Raw genomic sequence first — 25,239 nt, 5'->3', positions numbered from 1 at the left:
GTCTATAACCAGAGCTCATGCAGTGCTGAGCTGGTGACCTCCTTCCTAAAACAGCCTGACATATGCCACAAGACTAGGTAGGATGCTGGAGCTTGTATTACCTCAACAGCTTCAACAGCCACAGACAATTTAGAGTGTGCTCATAATGCCACGGTTCTTTTCCTACAACTGAGGAAAAGTAAAATTCTAGTGGAGTTTAACCAGGACAGGCATTAGACAGCTACCAGAGAAACTTGGTTGCATCAAAACGTTAAAGGGTGTCTGCAAGAGCTTAAATATTTTCAGTGATATGTTCAGGAAAATACAGATCAGTTAATGTCAGAATGAGCTTTTTAGAGTCACCGGCCATGTCCCAAAATTCTTTTCTCACTTTTTCACACTGTCAACAGTCCTTTAACTGTTCTAACACTGTCTTATGCTAGTTTCTGCAAAGTGTACCACTGAAGTTCATAAACAGTTGATTGCCATTATTATTGTTTCAGGATTTTTCCCTTTTGTAGTAAGTAAAGGATGAGTAAAATTGGTGATCAGTAAAACTTTATAAGAAGATGTATTTTATCTCACTGGTTTAATATTCAACTCCCATGCCCTCAAGTATGATTTTTTTTTTCTATCTGTTCCATTATTTTCAAGCTACAAGCTGTGAAGTTTGTTCTGATTGAACCTTGAGCTGATCAAATATGTTGTCAGTAGGATGAAGTCGCATAAATATACACATCATTGGAGAATGCATGCATGCATAAGAGGTTTCACACATAAGCAGTTTAATAAAAAATTGCATTCTGCTGATATTTTCATCTTGTCTAGTGAAAAGGAATAACCCATTTAACTATTTCTAATTTTTGAAGTGTTTAGTTATACACAATCATTAGTTCTAGCTGGGGGTTTTGTTTATGTGAGCATATACATATATATAAATATATATAGAAGTAAAAGCTTGATTTCTGTTTGATTTGTTCCTCTACTGCATCTTTTACCTAATGTTTGATTTTTTTTCACTCTAATGCATTTTGATATTTGCTTGAAATGTTCTGCAATAGAAGCGCTGCTACATTTCTCAGATATTTGCAAACACATTACCTTTTAGTCCTATATGGCCCAACTTCACAGAAAATAACCTAAAATAGAAATTGGTATGTTTAAAGAGAAATGGTAGTAGGTTTTGGGGGGTTGTCTTTTGTGTGGTTTTTTCTTTCAAGTGTAGGCTAACACTTGTCAGCTGCAACTATGCTGCCTAGAAAGGCTGTCATCCTGAGTCACATTGCAAGTGTGTATTCCTATTTAAAAGAGTTGATGCCAGTAAGTAAATGATAATTTTATTAGTAGTTGGATCAAGTTTTGTCAGGCAAAGAGTCTTAGATACAACATTTGGATATTATTTGCTCCTTAATGTTGAGACTAAAGATGTGTTACATGTCTTTTTTTGTATGACATATCTGGGAAAGGGTGGCATTTAGCCATTAGAAATGTTATGCAGAAGCTTATAAGCCTTATTTTACTGATGTAATTGTTAAATCAATATCAGAATTATATTCTGCATCACTCTAAATTACGGCCAGTAGTTTCCAAAGAGGAGGGGTTACCTCTCATACATTATTGGCTTTTGAAGTAAAAAGAATGTGGAGGATCCATAGTGAAGCCTTGGCAAGTCTTGCAGTCAGAAAGGAACATGGTGCTTTCGTGCTTCTTCAGAAATAAAACACATTCCTTTTACAGTGTTTACTTGCAAATTTGCAATTGAAATGGACATGATGTCTTCCACTTCAAAACCTATTGATTTGACAGGTGTTAATTCTTGGGGGAATACCGGCATTTAAATATTCTCTCAGTGTGTTTCTATTTCAGCACTTTAAATCGAGTCATTAAATATTTCTGTTGGTTCTAAATTCTTAGAAGAAAAATAGTTCAGCCAAGTCGGTAAATCATTTTGTCATTAGGAGAGGTGATGCCTTGAAAGATAGTAAAGTGATGAGATTTATTCTTACTGTGTGTGAAAAAATTACATTTGCAACATGATAGATCACCTCTGGAATTAAATCTTCCTTTGAATCGGCCATCAGTGCATAAAACAATGAAATTACAAAAAGTAATATAAGTATTGGAATGTTAAAATTACTGTAATTCATAGTTTTAATCTTTAAGTAACATTTAGACTACACCACTAAAAGAAGAAAGAATAGAATGTACATGGGAGTGGATGACCCAGAGGGACAAGGGATTTTAGGGCATTACACAATAAATGGGTTGATACCAAATAATGTTGGTATCGTTGAAAGTTACAGTATACTAATGGTCTTCAGAAAGCTTGAATTGAATTATTTAGTGATTTTATCATGCTGATGGAATACTATCTGTTTTATTAACTATATCCATTGCAAATGGGATATGTCTTTTCTAGGCAGCTTTAGTGCAATAGTTAACCACTGTAAAGTCAAAGAAACGAATCCAGCTATATATAAAGTAAGGGGGTTGATAGTCAATGTTTACATGAGTAGGAGATTACAGAGATGTTTTTCCTATGATGTGGTTTTTTGAACTTAGGGAACTTCAGTCCAGAGGACTGCAGCATGTGTCCTATTAAACACAGTAACAGCCAATAGACAGTGCTTTATTCCCTTATCTTCTATTACTTGTTTCATTACAGGGCAAATATGCTATAGAATTGACTTCTCTAAGGCACCTCAGGATAACAACTGTTGGAATTTAGGTCTGATTGAGGTTTCCATTCCACAGAGTGAGCTTGTTTGGGTGGTTCTTCCAGAGAAGCAGTTTGCAATTGCAGGAACACCATGGTTCTGGACCTTAGAACTTATTTTAGCATTTGCAGCTAATAGGCCAACATAAGTCACTATGTGGAACTTTCATTTTTATAGATCCATAGACTGCTGGCTCTGTGTTTCAAGCATGAATTCAATTTTATGAAATATTCGCAATAAAGTTAAGATGAACCCTTACAGTTACTAACATCAGAGGAAAAGTGTTAGGTCATATCTAAGGCAGAATTAGACAGTGTATACATAAAGTACAGTTAATAAGCTAAAATAATAAAAATCTAATGTTACTGTGGGATTGTCTCTGTTAAAGGTACTTCATAAATATTCCAGGTTTACTTTACACAATTACTGGTCTTCCATTCAGCACCATTTTTGTGGTTCCTAAATGAAGTCACCCCAGCTGCCTCATCACCTATATTAGTGAAACATAATGTATCTACACTATATCTACATGTTTCAGCGCTGAAAGTGAATATAATAAGCTAAGAGTAATTGAAAGGAGATTAACAGGTCTGTATTATGTTCAGTAGTACTTAGTAGACTTTTTCTCCCTTTTTATTCATTTATTCCCAACAACCTCTCTTCTGAGACTGACCCCTGTTGGAAGCTTTATTTTTTTTAACAGATGTGTCATCAGAGCTGCTTTACTTGTATAAACTCTTCCCTGGCAGCAAAATTAGTGTGAACCTTGACTGTACTTGGACAGTAAAGCTCAAATTCTTGAGAAGCACTGAAGGTTTCTGGGAGAAAAGTGTGCCTAACCATACTAAAAACATGGGGGTACAAAAAAACTTGAAGGCTGTAAGGCAAACTGGAATTTGGTAGTTTAGTTTCCACTGATCACACAGGACCTCTTGTGGACGGGTGGCCTCTGTTCTTTGAAATAAACTGAGATTCACACTTCCTCCCAATATGTGTCTCTCAAAGAATAATTATTTTCGAATCAAACACATTTTGATTAGAAAAGGCCAAGTCATTGAAACAGTCTGAGCAGTTCTATTCTTGGTTCAATAAGCCCCTAAATTTTGTTGATAAACCTCTGTTTAGACTTTAGGTCTATCTCTAGTATTTACTTAATTAGATGCAGTAGTTTCATGTGTTTTATGAGACACTACACACATTTCAGAAAAGAAGATTACTCAGGGCTGTGAAAAATTCCCAGTCCACTTACAGTTGCAGTATATTCTGATATCTAAATTCTGATATCTAAATATAACCTAATAAAATTGTTAAAATTTCAAATAAGTTTAAAAAGTATTTGAACAGTTTACAATTAAAAAACTAATTAATACTGGGGGACTGACCTGTATACATAGCAAATAGCTGAAGTCTTGAGTTTAAATGAGCACATCATCTTTAAAATGTTGTGTCCTGAATTTTTAACATAATTATGAATGGAGACACTATGGATAATACTTGTAATTTGTCCCTACTATTAAAAACATGGACCTTTTATCTGAAGGCTGAATTTGTCTGATCTTGGCTGCTAAAGACTAAATTTCTACTATTCTGTGGCGCTATAAACTTTGGCCAGTTTCTCTCTTAATTTTTTTTTTCTAAATGAGCACTTGGTACCAAGCACAGTCATTGATCATTTGGTCATTTTTAGGATTCTTTGCTTCTCCTGGTTCACAGCATCTCAGTGTGGCTTTGCAGCAGGAAGGTGGGAAGGGAGTTTGGGGGAGGAAAGAGAACAGTTACTGAGTGCAACAGAATTCACATGAGGAAATCACATGAGGAAATAAAGGTGTTCTTCATGCCATATATGAATATGTATTATAATCCTAATAAATAACTCCCATTATCTCTGTAATGCATGATGATAGGACATAATTTCTCATTTTTTCTGATGACTAGATGTTTTACTCTTCAGAGGAAATATGAACAGCAAAAGTGGCTGTTACTGTCTTTTCACATCAGCAGATAGTATTTTGGCCATGAACTAATATACTGTGGATGCCTTGAACTATGCAAAGCATAATTTGTCTTGTTATTGGTGTCTGTGAGGTAGTTGCAAATTGCATGTAATGAATGCCATTTGTGGGTAACTCATGAAAACATTAGTTAAATACAAAATGTATAATGTACAGTGCACATGTATAATTTCCAAAGAAATATGTGACAAATAAAATTCTTAATTTTAATAATTTAAACTAAATTATTTTCTACTTCACTGGATTATGCAGTGGTATTGCTTATTCTCTGATTACAGCAAAAGTGTATTTACTCACCTACTAGCACGTGTTTAAATAAATTTTAAGTATAATGTGTTAAATGTATACACTCTAAGTTACTTCAATTAGCTCTGGTTAACCCATAAAAAAAACAATACTTAAGAAACCACTGTGGTTCTTTTCATTACTTCAGGATGTATTTGGATGTTTTTGTAATATTGACATTGTGGAAAAGGAAAAAAGTCTTAACTGGACTAAAATAATCTATAATGCTAGAAGTTCTTTAATTATTGATTGATTTTTCTTCAGCCACCTTTATGTTCAAAGAATATATGTCAGCAACAAACATTTTCTTTCCTACTGAAACTTGCATCTTTCCATCCAGCCATGTAATTTGTGATGTGGTGATTTGCAGTAGAAATTTTTATAGTCTTAGCTGTAGCTGTGCAGTTCCAAGTGTGGGTAGAAGTAATTAAAAAAGAGAGGCAGTATTACTTTAAAGAGGTGAGGATGATGAAACTCTGGACTCATGGATTGAAATGTGGACATGAACTGTTCCTTTTAGTTGCTATTGGCTGATAAAACTGAGTTTAAGTTCTCTCTGATCACGTGACACTTGTCTACTTGTCTGCAGACTGGCAGCTGTAAATCCTTTTAAGGATATGAAAAGAAGTAAACAAAGAAATGTAGTTTTATTAAGTATTTGCAAAAAGATTTTGCTGGTAGCCAGTGAGAAGTTTGTTTAATCTGTGAAATAGGAAACATCTACTCTTACCTTTACAATCTTCTGTTGTTTTCTGTATTCTACTAAAAGAAGCTGGATTTTTTTTTTTTTGGTCATCTTTGTTAGCTTTGTTGTGTATTTTTAACATAACATCACCTGAGATCTGTTGCATATTCCTCCAGGACAAAACCTTTTAAACTATTTTTGACTGTTTTGCATCTTAGTTCATATCTGGATTAGCCACAAGTGAAGCCTCTTTATTTTGTGTACCAAAATTTGCAGATTTGTTTTGATGTTGGCTCCCATTTCAGTGGTCTTACCCAGTCAGTTATTGATCATTTCAGAAGCAACCTGGCATCCCCTAGAAAGTAAGGACTGTGCAATGAGCGTTTCCACTGCAGTCTCCTTCACTACCTATAGCTTATTTATGAGCAAGCAATGCAGCAGAAAAGCAGTGAGCATAAATAACATGATACAGAGAACACATGTAAAATTAGGATCTAGACTGCCTGTACTACCTCTGTGTTTTTGGGAGTCATTTTCAGATTTATTCCTGCATGCCACCAGAATTCCATCTCAAGAGTCTGACGTGGTATTTTGGAATTAATATTAATTTGCTGGGATGCCTCACATCTTTCTTGACAATGTGCATGCTGGTAACTCCTCCTCAATACATTAAAGTGCTCCATTGCTGCTCTGTCAAACTGCACAGTTCTAGAAAACAGAATTGCATTTGAGCATCTGCTGTCGTCAATCTCCGATTATTTCTACACATTTTCCTAGCTTTCAGCATATTTTAATGTGATATTCACTAGAAATTAGCAATGCTAAACAATTAATCTCACAGAAGAAAAAGCGCCCTAAGAAAGAGAAAGTATAAAATGCTCAGATTGATCATGACAGCATAAATCAATCCTACTGAATTATTATGGGAAGTCCTTGTTTATCATGTTTTAAAAAGATAGGGTCTTTTTCCAAGTCTCTGTACATGCATATCATATACTCAGACTGCTCTTTACAGTAAAAAGTGGTAGGCTTGAGTGACAACTGATTTTCTTTTGTACTTTCAGGAACAACAGGGTGGAAAATAACCATATGAAATGTGAAATTTGGGCAATGTGTCATTAAAGAGAAGACAACTATTGTGTTGAAGTAATTGTCTGCATTAGCCAGAAGTAGTTTCATATTTCTGGTATAACTGGGTCTGTCAAAGAACAGTTTAAAGCCCCAAATCATAAGTATTTTTTGAGTTACACGGTCCTGCCAAACTTCCTGTGAAGTTGGCACATTCTAAATAAGTTTTGTCTCAATTTAACATATTGTAAAATTTTCCCATGTAGACTATAGGGGAACTTGGAGAAATAGAAAGTTTGTAGGACCGAAACCTCCTATCTTTCTTTCTCAGCAAATGTGCATGTTTATCAAAGGTGCACAACACTTGCCTTAATGTTTATGCGAAACTGTATCCTATTGAAACCTTCAGGCGTATTCATGGACATCTTTCTGACAGGAAGAGAATATGAGGCTCTATGGAAATGGAATCTCCCAGATCAGCCTGTCTTTATCCATCAAAGATTTGCATGGACAGCACGATGACAAATAGGAGGCAGGTCAGTCATTCTGTGACTGATTTACCAAAAGTCAGCCAAATCCCATGCGACACCTTAGAGGAGCACAAGGTCTGCTCTGCACACTGCCTGTGGGTACACTGTCTTTTGGCACAATATACAAGTTCCCAAAAGTGCTTCTCCATCCCCAGGAGCACAGGAGGGAGGAGAACAGGGGCTGTTTCATTGCCCCTGCTTTACACTGAATTTTTTCCCTGGCCAGAGCAATTCCTAATTACTGGATAATTTAATTCAAGGCAGTTTTACTGCTAGAGCGTCACAGACTGGCCTCAGTGGTCCCCAGGAGACACTGTTGTGTAAGAGAAGGAATTGAGCAATGCTTTCTCCATTAATGGACCAGAACAACCTAGGCCACTCTAACTTCCTGAGCAAACATCTCCTGAGTATTAACAGTTCCTATTTATCTGCTAATAGATATATCAAGTTATGCAGAAACATGACTACCACAGAATCCCACAGCACCCTGTGGTACAGGCATCTTCTCTTGCAATGTGTCATTTTCATACTTCATCCTATTTCTTTTAACCAGGTCTTAGGGGAAGAGGAAATAAAAATACACTATGCCTTTTTTTAGCATAATTTATATACATAAAAAATTAAAAATTGAGCAGGTTTTCACAAAAGAAAATTAAATAACTTTGACAGATACTCCACTTCTGAATTCTCTGGCCCTAGTAAAAGAAGGCTGACTATGTGGTGGATGTTTTCTGAGTGCTGAGTTTGACATTAGCATGAGCTCCATCAGTAGCTGATGTTCTTGCTACGTGTCATTCATACTTGATTGCAAGTATCACAAAAACCTGATACTTTATCATTCTAATATGCTGATTACTTTTTTCATTGATAAACATAATTCTGAAACAAAATTTGACTGCTATCAGCTTCATTGTGGCACTTAAGTTTTCATTTAACATGATGATAGAGCTGCACAGCAGCTTGGGAGACTGTGTTTGTTTACCTTTTCTATATTTAATAACTTGATGAGTGATACCAAGCATAGTTGAGAGCTCAAATAAAATAAAAGCTATCTATATTTATTCTTGCAGATACCTTTTCCATTTCCAGCCAGTCTGTTACTTAGATGTCCTGGTTTTGGTGCAACAGAGTTCGTTTTATTCTTTGTGGCTGGTACAGTGCTGTGGGTTTGGATTTAGTATGAGAATAATGTTAATAACACACTGTTTTTAAGTAGTGCTTACACCAAGTCAAGGACTTTTCAGTATCTGCCTTAGAGTGTTGTGCCCAATATATAAATTGGGGGGAGTTAGCCAGAAGCCACTCATTGTGGTTCAGGGATGTGATTAACATTAATCAGTGGGTGGTGAACAATTGTATTGTGCATCACCTATTTCTCTTGGGTTCAGTTACTCTCTCTCCCTCCTCTTATCATTGCAATTGTCATTATTGCTGTTGTTGGTATTAGTATAATAGTATATTAGTATGATGGTATCATTATTAGTAAATTATTATTCCTGTTATTGTTGTTATTATTAATACTATATTTTAATTCATTACATTGTTCTTATCTAACCCCTGAGGTTTATATTTTCTTTCCAATTCTCCTCCCTGCCTGGGGGTATGGTTTAGGGGAGTGAGCAAGTGGCTGTGTGGTGCTTAGTAGCCTGCCAGGGTGAAACCACAACACTCATCTGCCTTTCAAAATCTCACCGGGAGCTGGTAACACTGCAGGGTCCACAGAGCAGCTCCAGTGAGTTGGAAGGGCTCACTCTTCTGCTTCAGCTGACTGCATCCTGAAAACTAATGCTCCCAACTTCAAGAAAGCTTTCTTTTATGATTGACTATACAGCATTATATAATCTGCATTAGATAGGTTTTATCTTCTCACTGCTGCTGTATTCAGTGTGCATTATTCTCACCCCAGAAGAGCACTCCCATTTCATTTTCTTTGCCCGTCTGTCCAGCTTGGTGGTTGCGATTTTGATTACAGTTTATGCCTCATTTAACCTGACTGTCCTGAATATCATCCAGTAAGCAATAGCTTATTTTTTAGGATATTTTCTTCCTTGATGACTGTGTCACTCTTTGCTAGATAAAACTGTCTGTTAGTTTTAGATTCAGTGTTTGACTTACATCTGTAAGGTCTGAAAACCTGTGAGGAGGAAATGTAACTCCTCTCCTTCCTATCATAAGTCTGTGATACTCTATACCAGTACTGATGCCTTTTCCTGGTCTTAAAATCAAGAGTCATACACGGTTAGAAGGGAAAAAGGGATTTTACCTTGGTATTTATTTTAAGGATCCTTGGGTGCACACGTCCAAGTCATATGCATCGAGATGTACCCCGCCGAGTATATGCCCCCAAAGATCGGGTATAACATTATAGGTTTTACTAATTAGCATATCTATCAAAGATTCCCCAAGGAGAGGCTCAAGTGAGCCCCCCTCCCCAAGGAACCTTCCCCTGGATGGTTCTATCTTAGTTTACAGAATGTGTTCTGGAGAGGACTTTGGGGTCTGGGGCACACTGATCCCTAGCTACGAAGCTTCTAAAATGTTTAGTCTCTTAGCTTGACAAACAAGTCCAAGAATGTAGGCAAAAGCACTAGGAATACAGAAGTTGTAAAAACGTATAACGGGGCATAAAAGAAAAGGCAAAAAATCTTCATGGCATCAGTACAGTGGTGGATCTTTCATTTTAAGTATAAAACTTTACTTTGCCTGTTTTTTGTCTACAAACTTTTTAACTAAAGGAGTTAAGAGAGGAGGTGTGGGGAGGAGGCCTGACTGTGAGTGTTGGGGGAAGGAAGGAAAAGGATTTGAAGGAAGTAAGTCATGAATAATATGTGCTGAGTGTGTTTTAGCAGCCTGCAAGATATTTCTAGAAAGATATTATCCCTGCCAGCATTTCTTGGTAATCTGAAGGTGAGAATAGCTGCATGGTGGCCTCAGCTGGGAAGGATCAGTGCATGAACCTTACCTTCAGAGCTAGGTGATGTTCTTTGAGCAGTGCCTAGCACCTGAGCCAAGGAGGGAGTTTTGCAGCTCATGTCAAAGGAAATCTGTTTTATGTCTCTGTTTTATGAGACACACTAGTTTGTAATAATATTTATCATCATTTTGGCAACTGCTTGGGGGTAATTCTGTCAGCTTGCTTGTTTTGGAAAGGCCAGCTCAGCAAAGTAATAAATAAAATGGACAGTGTTGTGATACAGGCTAGCAGGATAATAGGAAGGTGTCTCTGTGAATTCCTTTCATACTGACAGTGCCTCATTTCCAATCTTGTACAAATAATGAGAAAAAATTAGTAATGGCAGACATTTTTTGACATGGAAAGGAGCTTGTAAATGTATTAGAGAACCACAGGCACTTGTATTCCTGCCATGAAAAGGCCCCTAATTTGTTACCCAGTCACACCTTTCTGTTAATTTTTCTTTTTCAAAGACCACCTTTACTTTTATGGGGTTTTGAAAACACGGGGAATTTCTTTGCAATGACAAGTTGGTTACAGTGAAGACAGCATAGTGGCTCTTAACTGCTAAACAAAAAAATTCAGTTTGGATGAAGAGCATGAATGTAGAGTAATCTACTTGAATATTCTTTCATTCTCTAAGATAGAAAAATAAGTAATTTTTAACACTTTCTTAAGGGAAATTATTTAACTTGTCAAAAAAGTCACAAACCGTCTTCTTATTTGCAGTAGGTTTTAAACTCTTCTGATGTAAAAGTAGTGCCACTGCTGTAGGTTAGAGATGTGCTACATCCCTTTAAACTGCACAAGCTTCCTTAACACTGTCCGAGACTGTATTTGTGTTGTACATGCAAGCAAGTATCGTTCTGCCTGATGGGGAGTGCAGGTGAATTAATCTATCTTCAGTGTTTTTCTTTGAAGAATTCCATAAAATAACACCAGACCAAAGAAACATTGTACATTGTATCATTAATTGATGTACAGGTTGGTAGCTGGACTGTGTATCAGTAGAGCTTAACACTCATGTCCTAAATACTGAATAATGTGAAGAAATGAATTAAGTAATGGGCTTCCTGATCATTTGTTTGTCTGTAACTAGAATTTACCCCTTGCAGACATATCCTTATGTTTCCACGTTTTCACAGATAGCAAGGAAGCTACATAAAATGCAAAGAATACCGACACACCCAAATGCATTACTTGATCTATGTTAGTGTTCCACATGTGAATAAAATAGGTGAATAGTATTGGGATAAATTTTACCCTATGTCCTAGCGCAATGATGTTAACCATACATAATATTCCCTCTAAAATGAAGTATAATCCATAGGGTTTTTCACTGGAATATGATTTACTATCCATATTTTGGTTTTAGAATCCGTATTTCTTAAATGTCTTTGTAATTTAATATATGCTGTCATTTAAGAAGAGAGAAGAAGATCCTGCAATTAATTGAAACAATCTATACAGCAAAGCTAATGGAAGCAACAACCAAACAAATAATGTGGACATCGGAACTCAAATAGCCAGCTGGACACCTCTCTCTTCACTATCCAGACATTAGGTCCTTGTATGCAAGCATTCATCCACAGCAGAGAGGTGATCTGGAAGGGATGTGCATGGCTTCACGCTTGCCCGTGTACTCACCAGTGCAGCAGAGCTAGCGAGGTTGGAGACTTCTGCTGCAGCTGTCAGCAGCAAATTTCTGGTGCACAAAGTAATTGTGGCTTGATTTTTGAGAGGTGGAGCAGTGCTGTTGTCCCTTGGTAATACAGGCTGTGTTCCTGGAATACAGTCTGGTGTGGAGCAGTCAGCAGGGAAATACAAGGAGTAAGAGTTGGCCAATATGTACATCAGAACTGACAAGAACAGTTATGGTGGGACCAGGATGATGGGCACTTAAGAAATGTGCGAGTTGTATTGATACCAGGACTTATCCATGTTTCATCCATTAACGCACACTGATCCATTTTTATGCAAGAGTTACATGTTATGTAAACGTGCTATTAGACTTCAAGAACTTGTTGGAAAAGTTCCCAGTTCTGCCTTTTTCTATCTGGACTGCCAATGCCTTGACAAATCCAAACGATGTTGTATGTTTTTAGCATGCCCTGCCAGAAAAGCAAACAAACAGGACAGAAGAAAGTAAGGTGATTTCATCCTGCTGATAGGATATGACAGCACACTGAGGCACAGACTTAACATTGACTGAACTTGAAACAGAGGATAGGCTCGCTCATGGTTCTGCTTTTGTTAGCAGGCTTTCTTAAGGTGAGAGACTGGACTGCGTAATAGGGATGATCACCTGTCTCTGTTGTTAAATGCCATGTAGATATCCTTCTCTTCAAAGAAAAGGCTTTATTCAGACAAAATAATTTCTTTCCCTTGGAGACTATACTTGGAGTTCAGAGAAGACGAAAGATCAAAGCATCTTCAGTGTGCAAAGCCACTGTGATGGAAGGGAACTAACGAGATAAGACAAGCCTAAATGGTCCTAGCAGGCAGTTGAGGTCCTATGCTGCAGAAGATGACTGAGGAAGTACTTAAATAAACAGGAAAATAGGAATGAATCTTGGCTGGTTTATACATGCTGAGGCACTGCCCAGAGATTAAAAGGTAAGATAAAACCTTCAGTGTTTGCATGACATGATTGTACAAATGTGAGCTGGGACTGGGCTGTCAGATTGGCCAGTTCCTGGAGAGAATGGTCCTCTCCTTTGGGAATTTTATTTTCATTTCATGATACCTTGAAGGAAGGGCCTGGATGACTACACCTGTGTATTTTATGTGCTGAGACATTTTATAACGTTCTGAAAGGAATTCAGGCATGAAGTGGTTTGCATTTGGTTGATTTTAGGGGGTTTTTAAGTCTTACAAAATTAAGTATTTGAAAAGATACGTGTAAGAAACAAGTGAATGAAGATAATGTAGAGAATAAAAGAGGTCTTATTTTAACCAAAGATGATGTTTAAACTGGTTTTCTTTTGTTACAGTCTTGGAATATAAAGTGAGCATAGACAAACACAAATGACTGTACAATGACAAAGATGATATGTTGTGACTTGGAGGAGGGAACCAGCTTTTTGTTGTACATCTTTTTATTATGTTTATAAATGCGCATGCATAGAATTAGAGTCTCAGAAGTTTTAAATTAAGTGTTCTTAAGGTCTCCTGTTTAGCAGGCTGGTTAAGAAGCACAACAAAGTTTAAGAACAATGGGAAATTGTGAGGTGTTTCATAAGAATATGGTTATATAAAGCTACATATAGGCTAAAATTTAAATCTAAACAGCATAAAATATGTACAATTTAGCTGAATCTTAATGCTCAAATGGTCACTTAATTACTGTGTGGTTACAGAGATAGCCTGGCTGTAAATATCCTATCTATAAATGCAATCCATATTTAAAAGGGATCATTGGGTGACACTTGTAATTATTAGAAAATGTGGTGTACAAGGGCTAATATTTATCTTACTGATGGTTCTCATTCATACATTTCCTTCTAAAGGACAAAGTTTTTCTGTACAGATTCAGATTTTTAAGTTAGTGAAAAATAAATGTTATAGAGTCGCTTTCTTTCTTCGTCTTCAGGAAACTAAAACAAGTAGCACACCTATTTCCCCTCACACTCTTTGATTAGTTTCAGCCCAGAAGGAAACTTGTGCTCCACAGCATAAGGACTTTGTGTAGAAGCATTTAGAAAGCCCTTAAGTTTCCGATAGAAGGTAAGTCAGCAACATTTCTGGTGACCATAAAGATGAAATCTTTTGAAATGGGTTACATAACTTGCTGCAAGTGCAGAGATGGCTTGGCATACATGTTTAATGGTTTCACCTGTGGTGATGCTTGAGGGCAACCTCCAAGCATTAACGCTGAACTCTAATTAGTGTAGACAAGATCACAGCACTGGATTTCAAGGGAATGCAAGATAACCTGCAGACAAATTACCACTGAAGTAACATGACAGGCCTTGACAGTATGTTCAAATCATTTACAAAAAAAAAAAAAACACATCCATCAACTCCAACATTTTCTAATATATTGACGACCAAAACATTTTGTGCCCAATAGGTATCTAGACTTCTGGATAAGTATAGAAGTGGCACTGTAGCTGGAGGGTTTATGGTAATTCTATAAGCAGCAAAGTGTCTCTGCAAAGGAGAGATAAACAGCTAGTAATCCTCATAATTCCCCACTGATAGCGTATCCATCTCTGCTATAAATTAGAAATCCCAGAGATTAGGAAGGCTAGGCAGGGTGTAGCTCATAGCATTAATCACAGTATTAGGACAGCAGTATACTTGATTTCTGTGTCCAAAGCACTGATATTTCTCTCTAGGTTAAAATGACATAACGTAGTTTGGAATACATATTGTTCAAGCTGCCTACTCAATGCAGAGATGGTTTTACAGAAGACACTGTTACACACTTCTTTAAAGTATTGACTGCGGAATGGGGAGCAGTGCAGTACTTTTCACTATGAGGGCTATAGCCAAGATTTTGTAATCTCTTCAAGTTTCCAAATAAAGGTTTATTTTTTTAAATATATGGATTAAGGTCAGTTTGTCCTCATACCTCTTGGTTCTAGGAGGATATTGTGCAAATGCTTCTGATCTTTTGGAATCTGTATGTGGCCACACAGGCAGAACGGGTAATGCTGTTGTGTGTGTGCAAATTCCTATTTAAACATAAAATATGAAGGGGCGTCGTTAAAAATTAGAGGTTAGATATTAGTTCTCAGAAGCACATGGCTGAACTAAATATAATTAATCTGAAATTTTCTTGATAATGTTTATTGAGCTGGTAGTCAGATGGAGAATGAAGCATTGTGGCTTGGCCTCCAAGTGTGGCATATATTCCAAATCCTACACAACTTTTGATTTAAAATACCAAAAATGGATATTTTAGTTGTCTGCTTTTTATTAGATGATACATCAGATGATAGATTTTATGTGTTCAGATCTCCCCTCCCTCATTTCAAAGTCCTTTTGACTATATTGACAATAAGTGTACTCTAGAAATGTAGTTGATGCATATATTACTGTCACTTCAGCCTTTTGGGACGCCTAGTTCAATAAACTGTTGCTTGTGGGACCATTTTGAGAAACAGTAAGTCTTTTCCAAAACTAAAATTGCATCAATAAACCTCTTATCCTTACACACACAGTAGCGGTGTACAGGGCTTTTGGGACAGTGAAAGTGTTTCCATCATGTTTGATCTTCTTGCTTTGGCGTGATAATAGGGTTTGTGGTTTTGCAGTCACGAGAAAGGCTGAACAGAAAGCTCTAGAGAAAGGAACTTCCTAACTACAATATGAAAAACATCTGGTCAGCAAAGGAAGAACAACATTTTAATACATGTTCATAGGGGAAAAAAGCTCCAGTACCTCTGAAATGGAAAGAATTTTGTGCAAAAAGGAAGATTTTGCTTTAAGTATTACAGATATTGTTAAAAGATATGAATTGACATATGACTGATAAAAACTAATAGGATACAGGAACAGATGTTGGCAAAAGAAGTATCATTTTATCATCAGCACAAAGTAATTTAGACTCAGCATAAGCTGAAGAATCATGTAATTGCAAATAAATATCTGCAAGATGACAGCATAAGGGAGAAGACAATCTCAGAGATATGTTCATTAAAAAAAAAACCCAAACCAAACAGTTAGAGGAAATACACCCTACAGGGTAAATATAAAGTTCACAGCAGACAACTGTGGAAGATAAAGCAAAACATCAACTCACAAAGAGCAAAATCTTCCAGCAAAAGGTAAGACGTATGTAAGACATCAGTGGAAAGAAGTTTTGTAAAACAGATCCAAAAGGAAATGTTAGCACTGGATGACAGCGAAGGAAAGTATCTTCAACAGCATAGGGAATGTCTTTATATGCAGCTATTTTCTGAAACATTTTCACAGAAATTTGAATGTCAGCATGTTAATGATACTGGTCTGATCTACCCTTCCCCCCCAGAGATGTTTCAGAAGAGGAATGGCGATTTTCAGGCAGCCTTTTTTTCTAATAATAATGGAGTCTTCTACAGCATATCAGCCGCTACGGTTTGTGTGGACTATCACCAGCAGAGTTTCTGGTGGGGAGGTGAATAGGGGCTCTTGCATTTATAGTTGTTACCTTGTTTATAGCTGTTACTGGCCTGAACAAAGAGGGCCACTCTAACTAAACATGGAAGAAACTCAACCAAAGGTTGGTATTGAGACTTTGAGCTGTTTGAAAAACTAGCAGAAGCTGTTAGGTAACAATCAAAATTCTGTAAATACTTTTAGAAAGTGATGTGCTTCAATCTTAATTATTTTCTAGCATGCCTAGGAGAAAATTGTGTGCCTGGTGGTGGAGTAAGAGGAAGTAAAATTGTCATCCTCTTTACTTCTTCAGGGAAACTCAATAGGTGTAGAAATATGCTGGAGAGCTGTTAAGATCCCTTTTTCGCTTCCAAAGTACTTTTAGAAAAAAGAAAAAAAACCCAAGCATGTAGCATCACGAGTGGCCATTTCAATGTGGATAAGTGAACATGATATTAGACCATGGATCTGAGGCATAGGAATTATATTCCAGTTGGATTTGTATGTCTGTAACAATACTGGAGTGTGTGTGTAAATTATTTTTAGTTCCATTATATTCCAAGTTGTTCAGCAGTGCGCAGTCAAAGCAATGCTGCCATTGGTTCCCTGGTGTCCTCAGTTCTGAGCATTTTGTCAAATTAAATCAAAAGTCTTGTTCAGGCAACTGACTACGTATAAAAATTTTGAATTATTCTTTTTGCTCCAATTTGTTATCACATAGGAATTATGAAATTAGAAAGAATGTAGGAATTTGGGCGGGGGGAGTATTTAGTGGTTTTAACCATTAAACAGTCCTTTCATTTTCCCCATTCATTCTGAATTTTCCCAAGCTCATCATAAAATAAAGAAAGGGTACTATTTCCTGCTACTATTTATCTGTGCAGTTATGTCTCATTGAGTAGACGGAACAGTGTGTCCTGAACAAGACAAGATCATTGAGAAAATGTGTTGTCAAGTAGTTGTCAAGTAAGGAGTATTATAATGATCAACAGAGGGCACAGTAAGCTTACAGAAGCAAGAGTATGGTGTATCATACCTTTTCAGACTTTTTTTTAACCAACCTCTCTGAAGGTATTTTGGGGAGTTCAAATTGTTTATTAGTCTTGGTAACCTCCATGCTTGCTTTTGATTTATTTCTGATCCCTAAATTTGGGGCACCTTATTGCAGCATAGCAGTGATGGATATATGCATTACTTTTTTGTTCATGACAGATCACTTGCAAGTTATAGGTGCCTGCTTGAGGAACTAGTTGGCAAAGATTCAGCTATTGCTATTCTCTATCAAAAAAACCCTTGGTATCTGAAGCTAAATCTGTTCTCTCTTTTGATTAAGACAGAAAGAGGAAAAGGAGAGACTTACTGATGAAATTTCTGGAGTAGAGTTACAAACTCTGGCTGAGCAGATGCTTGCAGTGTCATGACTGGAAACAGAACTGGTGAGATACGACTTCTCTGTGCAATTTGGTGCCTTGAGCTAACAAGTCCATGCTGCTTCCAGAGACTGCAACCACTGCATATATCCTGCTGGATTCTGTGGATTTGTAGCTGAGTTCACTTCTAGTTATAAACAGCTTAATTTTCTGATAACAGTAGTTAAGTTTAAAGGGATCAGGTTTTTTGATGAGCTTTGCATATGGTGAGGATATCCAAATGTGGATACCTACTGGTCATGTAAACCTAGGAATGGAAATTCTTGTGTTAGTATGTCATGGTTTAGGAATGGTATTCCCCAATTTACTGCTCCCACTGAAACCCTCCAAATCATGTGCTTATTAATAACTCCCCTCTTCTTCTCCCACCTCTCACCTACAATTTTGTGCCTCCATTCTTCTCTGGAGAGGAGAATTGGAGGCACAAAAGATAAAGACCATGGGTTGAGATAAGAAAAGTTTACTGGAAACAGCAACAAGACAAAAAGCAATATCAGCAACAATACTAATAACAGTATTAGTAGAAGAAAAAAGACAAACAATTCACATGTGATTGCTCACAGCTCACCATGGAAACCCACCAAAATGCCTGACCACTACCTCCACAGTGCAATGCCATCCCTTCCACAGTCCCTGGAAAATGATGTGAGGTGTTGCAAAATAACCTCCATGCTCCCTCCTGCTGCAAAAATTAATCCTGTCCTGGCCAGACCCAAGACAGGGTATGAACAAAAATTTAAATTTTTCATAAACTTTAAATATGATAAAGGCTGTGGGACTTTTTATTTAACTAACCATTTGAAAACACAACTGGAGAACAGAAAGGTGACATTTACAACAAGCTGGAATACTATGCCAGGTACTTATATAGATGATCAGAATGAATTCTTCAGTGCAGTATGGCTGGGAAACTTCACTGTAACATAGCTACCATCAAGGGAGAAGAAGTGTGACTAGGCAAGTGGTCAGTAATTGTATAAATAAATTGAACATGTCAAAATCTGCAAACATTCCTTTATGTACCTTGACAAAGGTTGTGTTACTTCTAAGGGGTTAGGATAGTGCCTGGCAGGTTCTGCAAAACACCTGTGAAAAGGAATTATGTGTATTCCCGAAGGGGATTGCACTAAATCTGGTGCTTAAAATCATTAAAAGAGTGAAAATTCCTTTCTAATCAATCTGCTTACTGAGTGCTTACTATCAGCTCTGTACATACAGGAAAACAGCTCTGTTTTTCCAGGAAAATGCAGCCCAATGGTATATGTCATGTCTGGCTCTTCATTCACATTAGATATTAATGCTAATTTTAAAAGTGTTTCCAGTAACACTGTAGATATTGTTCAGGTTAACAACTGGCTGTCTAAAACTTCTTTATGTTGAGCCACTCACTTTGTTGTTTATATTCCATCTGAAAGTTCTCATCTCTGGCCTGTGAAGAGACCCTACTGTGACTGGATAATTTCTATGCATAATTTTTTGACTCCTCTTTCCTGGAAGAGGTGTATTTTCTAAGTACTGTCAGGTGCTTTATTAGCAGAATCCTGTCCAGAAGGGTGAGGTATCACTGCTGTGCTTCTTGAAGTTTGTTAGATTTTCTAATCCTCTCCAGTGTGTTGTCAGCATGCTTTTTTTTTTTTCCCCACCTTCTTCTTAAGCAGTTCTCCTTCCTGTGAGTCCCTTGAGCCTCGCCGTGTTGAAAATCTACTTTGTTTTAGCTTCATTTTGCCTACTATCTTGAAAGCAAAAAAGTATTTTTGTCCTTCTTGAAGGACAGTGACTCCAGCTTACAGAAGGGAAGCCAGCACACCCAGTTGGCATCTTGGATAACTCCGAACTCCACCCAATTTAACCCTCCATACCCAGTATATTAAAAATCGGGGAAATGGAGGTGTATGCACATTGGTCTCTTGTCCATAGTGGGAAAGCAATTATTTTCACTAAAATTTTAAGTCTCTTTGTTAAGCTCCTGTCAGCTGTTTGCCACACTGAATTTTACACAATAAAGTTCTTTTTTCCATATACTGGAAAACTCTTCATAGAGTTGAAAGTATTCTAATGCAGAAAAAAAAAAAGGGGAAATGAGCATTTGACTAACACTTGGCTATATATTTATTTAATTTGGGAAATGTTTGCTATTGTACACCTAAAGGCTGATTTTACCTGGGACTTCATTTTGACATTGTAACATTGGGATGTGGGGAATCTGTCTTTGCTTCCCAGAAAAACATCATGTTCTCTCTACTTAAGACCTTCATTTAGAGGTGGGAAATTGATGCTACTACAATGTCTATTATTTTTTAGATGCTACATTCCTTCCAAATAGACCATCTTTAAGTAGTAAGCCTCAAGGTGCTTGGAAAAAATCAAAATGTACTAAAATGTGGTCTGAAATTAAGACAATGTGTCAAAGAGAAAGGGTGTTTTAGGTTATAAATATTCCAATTTAGCTGTGTGTATTTTAAATTATGACTGTAGTTCAGCTCAGAAAGACTAATTTTTTCAGTCTCTAAGACTACACAAATGTCAGCCAGTGCTGAATTCTCAGAATGCAATCCTGCTCAGGATTGCAGATGGGTAGCTACTGGAGAAGTTGGAAAAGTGTGCATGCAAATCCAGAAACAGAATCTGCCTTTAGTTGCAAGGCTTGCTTTAGTCAGTGTCATAGGAGATAGCATTGCACCTCAGGCAAGAAAATGTGAGTCTTTAATGTTTGAGACAGATCTCATGCTTAAGCCCAGAAACTGAAGTATAACTGTTGTTTGTTTTTATTTTAGCAGGGAAAAAGCAATAATCCCAACTGGCAGTCCAAAAATAACCAGATTGGAGGGTGGAAGGAAAAGGAAGGAAAAGGGAAGACTAAAATGGAGAGGTAAATTGTTATTGTGTAGCCACAATTCCCTTGCAAGGAGGAGCAGGGAGGCAGCATTTTATCAGCAGTACGTGGAAATGCAGTGGTGTATGGTGACTGTGCAAAGGAGGAGCAGAGGCACCACTGCTACACCACACCATTTGAAATTATTAATGAGATTTATGGGAGAGAAAGGAGACCATCTCCAGTTTTCTGGAGATGTAAATACCTTGTGGTCAGTTGCTTCATAAAGTTCCTTAAATGCCTCCTGAATACTGGACTGTTTCTAGTGATTCACTATAATGTTATCTCTCCCCATTTCTATGGTGACTCCTGGTCTCACATAAATAGCTTTAGTCTGGGTGGTTCAAGCATTGGGAAAGTCTGATTCTTATTTGTGATTCCTCTCTCCTTGATCATCAGATTAATGGGGGGTGTTGTGGATGTTGTGGGATTGTGGCATGTTTAGGCTGTGATATGTGGATATTTTGCATCTTCTTTGTATTTGTGCAAATGGAAAACCTCAACCACAATGGAAGGAAAGTTATGAATCCTGAGATGGATTCTACCTTTTTTCTGATTCAGAAATGAGCTGTGATATGATATTATTTGAGGACTGGAAATGTGATGGGAGGAAAGTAAAAAATATGAGACTCTAAAAGTGCTCTGAACCCAGTCTCAATATCTGTTGCTCTTTTTTTTCCTCATGAAAATAAATTTAAATGTTTCTTCTTGAACATTTTAAAAGTGCAGTATATTCCTCCTGGAAAGTACTGCTTCTAGATATTACATAGGCTGCCATTTTTAAGGTTTGAACCATAAATGCAACACAGAGGAACATTTTGATAGTAATTCATATTATTTCTTTATATTATTTTTTATTTTATGGCTTTGTTTTATATTACATGTTTGGACTCTAAGCCTTTCTTCTAAAATTTGCATTACAGGAAAAGTTACTAGTTTTCTCTGGTCTGGTGTAACAGAATTGATGGCAAGATGTAATTATATTCTTTTAAAGCTAAGTGGTCTGGAGAAGGCTGAAGTAACCCATGCTGCACTGAAAGATTGCAAACGTTTCACTACTGAAGAAAATGCAAAGTCCTGTGTTTGGGCTGGGATAACCCTGCCCAGCAGCACAGACTGGCAGGCCAGCTGGCTAGCAAGCAGCCTGGTCACTTCTGGAGGTATTTGTGGATGATGAGCTGTGGATAAATCTGCAGTGTCCTTGCAGCACACAGGCAGTCATGTCCCAGGCAATGCTACCAAGCATAACCGGCGAGTCCTTCCTCCCCTCTGTTTGGTACTTGTGGGACCACATTAGGAGAGCTGCAACCAGTTTGGAGTCCTCCACTAAAAGAAATGCACTGATGTGCTGAGTTGAGTCCAGCAGAGAGCTACTAAAATGGTCATGGGGCTGGAGTACATTTGAGGTTGTGCAGGGTGAGGCTGAGAGAACTGGGTTTGTCCAGCATTAAAAAGAGACAGCTGATGAGAGGTCTTATTGCTGTCTTCACTTACCTGAGAGACACAGAGGAGACAAGGCCAGTCCTTTCTCAGAGGTGTGCAATCTCAGAGGTTCTGCAGGACCAGAAGCCACAGACTGAAGGAAACACAGGAAATTGTGACTAAAGAGTAGGCATTTGGGGAAATGACCATGGTAAAATTATGAGTATTAATTCCAGTTATTAATGTTCTCTTTTTCTAAACTCTGAGTCCTCACACGTGGGCACCAGTTATTAATTTTCTCTATTTTATCATTTCTTTTCTTCTTTGCTTTTGTTTCACGAGTTCTTTTACTCAGAGTTTGGATTAAAAGGCAGAAGACTCTAGGTTGTTCTTCGGACTTAGATGTTTATTATTTTCTTATCTATAGCACAGCTGCACAGGATGTGCCTCTTAGTTAACAAGGTGGAAAATGGCCCCGAGTTCTAACTTCCAAGGTCTTTTAAGGTTCAATTTACCCAATTATGGAATGCCAAGTAATTTATTTTTACTTATAATCCAGTAACTAACTATTCATGATCCACACTGCAGGTTTTTTGACCCAATACCAGAATACCCAGATTTGTGAAGAAGAAGGAGAAAAGAAGAAGAACAAATCCACACCCCAAATCCTCCATATTGTTACACATATATATATTATTATATCCCAGAAACCTAAATTCTCTAAGCCCAGGGTTCCAACACATGAGAGCTGTGTACTGTGAGGCTGAGGGATCTCCATCATTGGAGGTATGCAGAACTTGGCTGGACTGGCTTTGAGATGGGTGCTTGGACCAGATGACCTCTAGAGATTGCTGCCAACTTAGATGGTTTTGTACATACTAGTGAAAAGCCAAGAGAGAGATAAATGGGATTTCCAAGAGAATAATGCAGCATAGGAGGCTTAGTTAGAATTATGTGCATGTTTGTGGGTTGGAGTTTGTTGGGTCTTTTTGCTAAAATCCTTCTGTCTCTTTCACCTTAACTTACTTGAGAACATCTCTGTAATTTCTCATTTTAAGATGTTTTGATTGTATGCTTGTCAGATTTGCAATCATAACAATTTATTTTCTTTCTCATAATAACTCTAGCAATGGATATGGGTCTTGATGATCCAATGCCCCATTTCTTTGTAAGCTTTGATCAGTGAAGTAGATAAAAAAATCAATTTGTGAATTATTCTGGTTCAGATTTTGCCTGGATACTGTCTGTAAATAGTAGAGATGATTTACACTTATCTTTATCTCAGTTTCTGCTTCAGGCTCTCAGCAAACTTCAGCAGATATGAAATGGATATGACGGACGATAGCAATATTTAGAAGGCTCTTTTCAGTACTGTGGTTCTAGCAACTTGTTTCACATGTAGTAATTTTAAGTTCTGGAGGACAAGATAAAGAGCTAGCAATCTTCCAAACAGGTGAGACCCAGAGCAATCCAGTCTCTGATGGCATTACTTTGTAAGAAGGATGCAAAAAAGTACATTTTGTGTGCTTTACTTTAAATCACTTGCTAGCTTTAAACCCATTTGCTAGATGTTATTTACTCTCTGAAGGCTGCTTTCATGGACCTTCTTGAGAGCTGAAGTTACTCAGCAGTTCACCTGCTTTGAACTCACATAGATGGGCAGCTAACAAGAAAACCTCCCAAGCAAGGATTTCCACGTACCAATGTGACTTACTTGACTTGGATGGTTTCTTTATGAACCGTGACATGTTAGTCATCTGCGTATCTGGGTTGTGCACTGTGTTTGGCCCTCCCCTTTCAGGAAGGTCATTTGGCATCTCTCCTGAACTCAGTTAATGACTGTTCTTTCCTCCTGTAGAAGTCTCACAATATCCCTCCTTTCCCAGGAGCCCTCAAGGCAGGGTGTGAGCTGCATGAGCTACTCTGGTAGGGGCAGCTCATCATTGCTGCATTGATGCAGGAGCTGTAGGGCCCTGCTGTGCCCCATCAGATCAGACATTGTCTGTTTGTGCACAGATAAGATGCCAAGAAATACGTTGTCACTGCTGAACCAGCTTATCCCCCTTGCAGCCTGTTCCCATGGAGAGCAGTCTCTGGCAGGCAGGGCACCAGGAGCAAGTGACACAGATTAGCCAGGCAGTGGCTGGCGTCCTCTCAAGGGGAACCTGAGTGCCTGTGTTGTGCAGTGCCCATGGACTGGTCAGCACAGTGTTTGTGTCCACGTATGTCCATGCTAAAAATGGAGCATCTTGGGACAATGATGTGTGCACGGCTGGGCTGGTGTGTGCAGAAGACACAGTCCCTTCACCGATGATGGCCTGGGTAGGCTTTTGGTGTAGCTGATGTGACTTTGTGATGCAGCCTGGTCAGATACTCAGGGCAGCAGTCAGACACTACACCCTGTGTCACTTCACTGTTTAGTACTCTTTTCCATTAAGTAGAAATTGAAAGTGCTTGTGCTCTTGGTCCTGCTCCTCCTAAAGTCTAGTCACCCGTAGTGGTGCTGGAGAAAGACATAGCTTATACACACCATGTTAGAACAATTTGGATTATCCCGAGAAGAAAGAAATAGAACTGAAAGAGTGAACTGAAAGGAGGGAATATCACAAAAAAATTAATTGTTTTTGTTTGATTTTGTAGTCATTACCTCATTCTCCTTTGGATAGGTTAGAATTTAAAATTTTATATAGCAATTTAAGCTAATATTAAACTCATGTATAATCAGCCCTTAAAGTCTGTTAACTAGTATTATACTCAGAGCTTCCTGTAATGTGTATACTTTCTATGAACTACGCAGACTGCTCTAGAAGAATCATGTCATCAGTTTGGCCAGCTGACAAGGCATATGGCAAACTCTTTTATGATGTCTGTTATCTGTAATGATAGCTGTTTGTGTAGCTGTGCTATTCACTGAGTGAGAGTAGAACAGTAGTGCAGCAATTGCTACTAAGTGGAACAAACTGCAAAAGGACAAAAAAAAAAAATTGAAGACCAACATTTTAGAAATGTGAGAAAAAGAAAAGCAGCACAGTCACCCAGGAGAGTTTCTATAGCAGCAGTGATCTGAAACACCCAGGAACATTGCCAAGAGCTCCAGTAGGTTGTTAATCAAAACTTCCAAATCTCCTGCCAATCCAAGGCTCTCTTAGCATCAGAAGGGAAAGCTGTCACATAATGATGTGATACTTTAGTTACATAAAGA

General features: G+C 37.7%; 1 protein-coding gene across 5 annotated transcripts in view; it reads left to right on the top strand.

The window, feature by feature from the left end:
• The window catches only part of DLGAP1 (DLG associated protein 1), a 419,505-nt gene that overhangs the window by 92,202 nt on the left and 302,064 nt on the right, over positions 1 to 25,239 (top strand). The window contains exon 3 of one of the 5 annotated variants that reach the window (XM_042030608.1): positions 20,521 to 20,612. The exons of 3 other annotated variants lie outside the window; for them this stretch is intronic. The gene's annotated coding sequence lies outside the window, so the exon portion shown is untranslated. Of the gene's footprint in view, positions 1 to 20,517; positions 20,613 to 25,239 lie in introns of all 5 variants that reach the window. One more of the 5 variants, XM_042030600.1, reaches the window with a different exon arrangement.

The sequence above is a fragment of the Corvus kubaryi genome, unplaced genomic scaffold (genome assembly GCF_017639235.1).
Source record: "Corvus kubaryi isolate FWS band 111438036 unplaced genomic scaffold, C.kubaryi_AGA036_p1.0 132, whole genome shotgun sequence".
Taxonomy (NCBI): Eukaryota; Metazoa; Chordata; class Aves; order Passeriformes; family Corvidae; genus Corvus; species Corvus kubaryi.
Note: the sequence above shows the minus strand (reverse complement) of the source record. Positions and strands in the feature narration are given on the sequence as shown.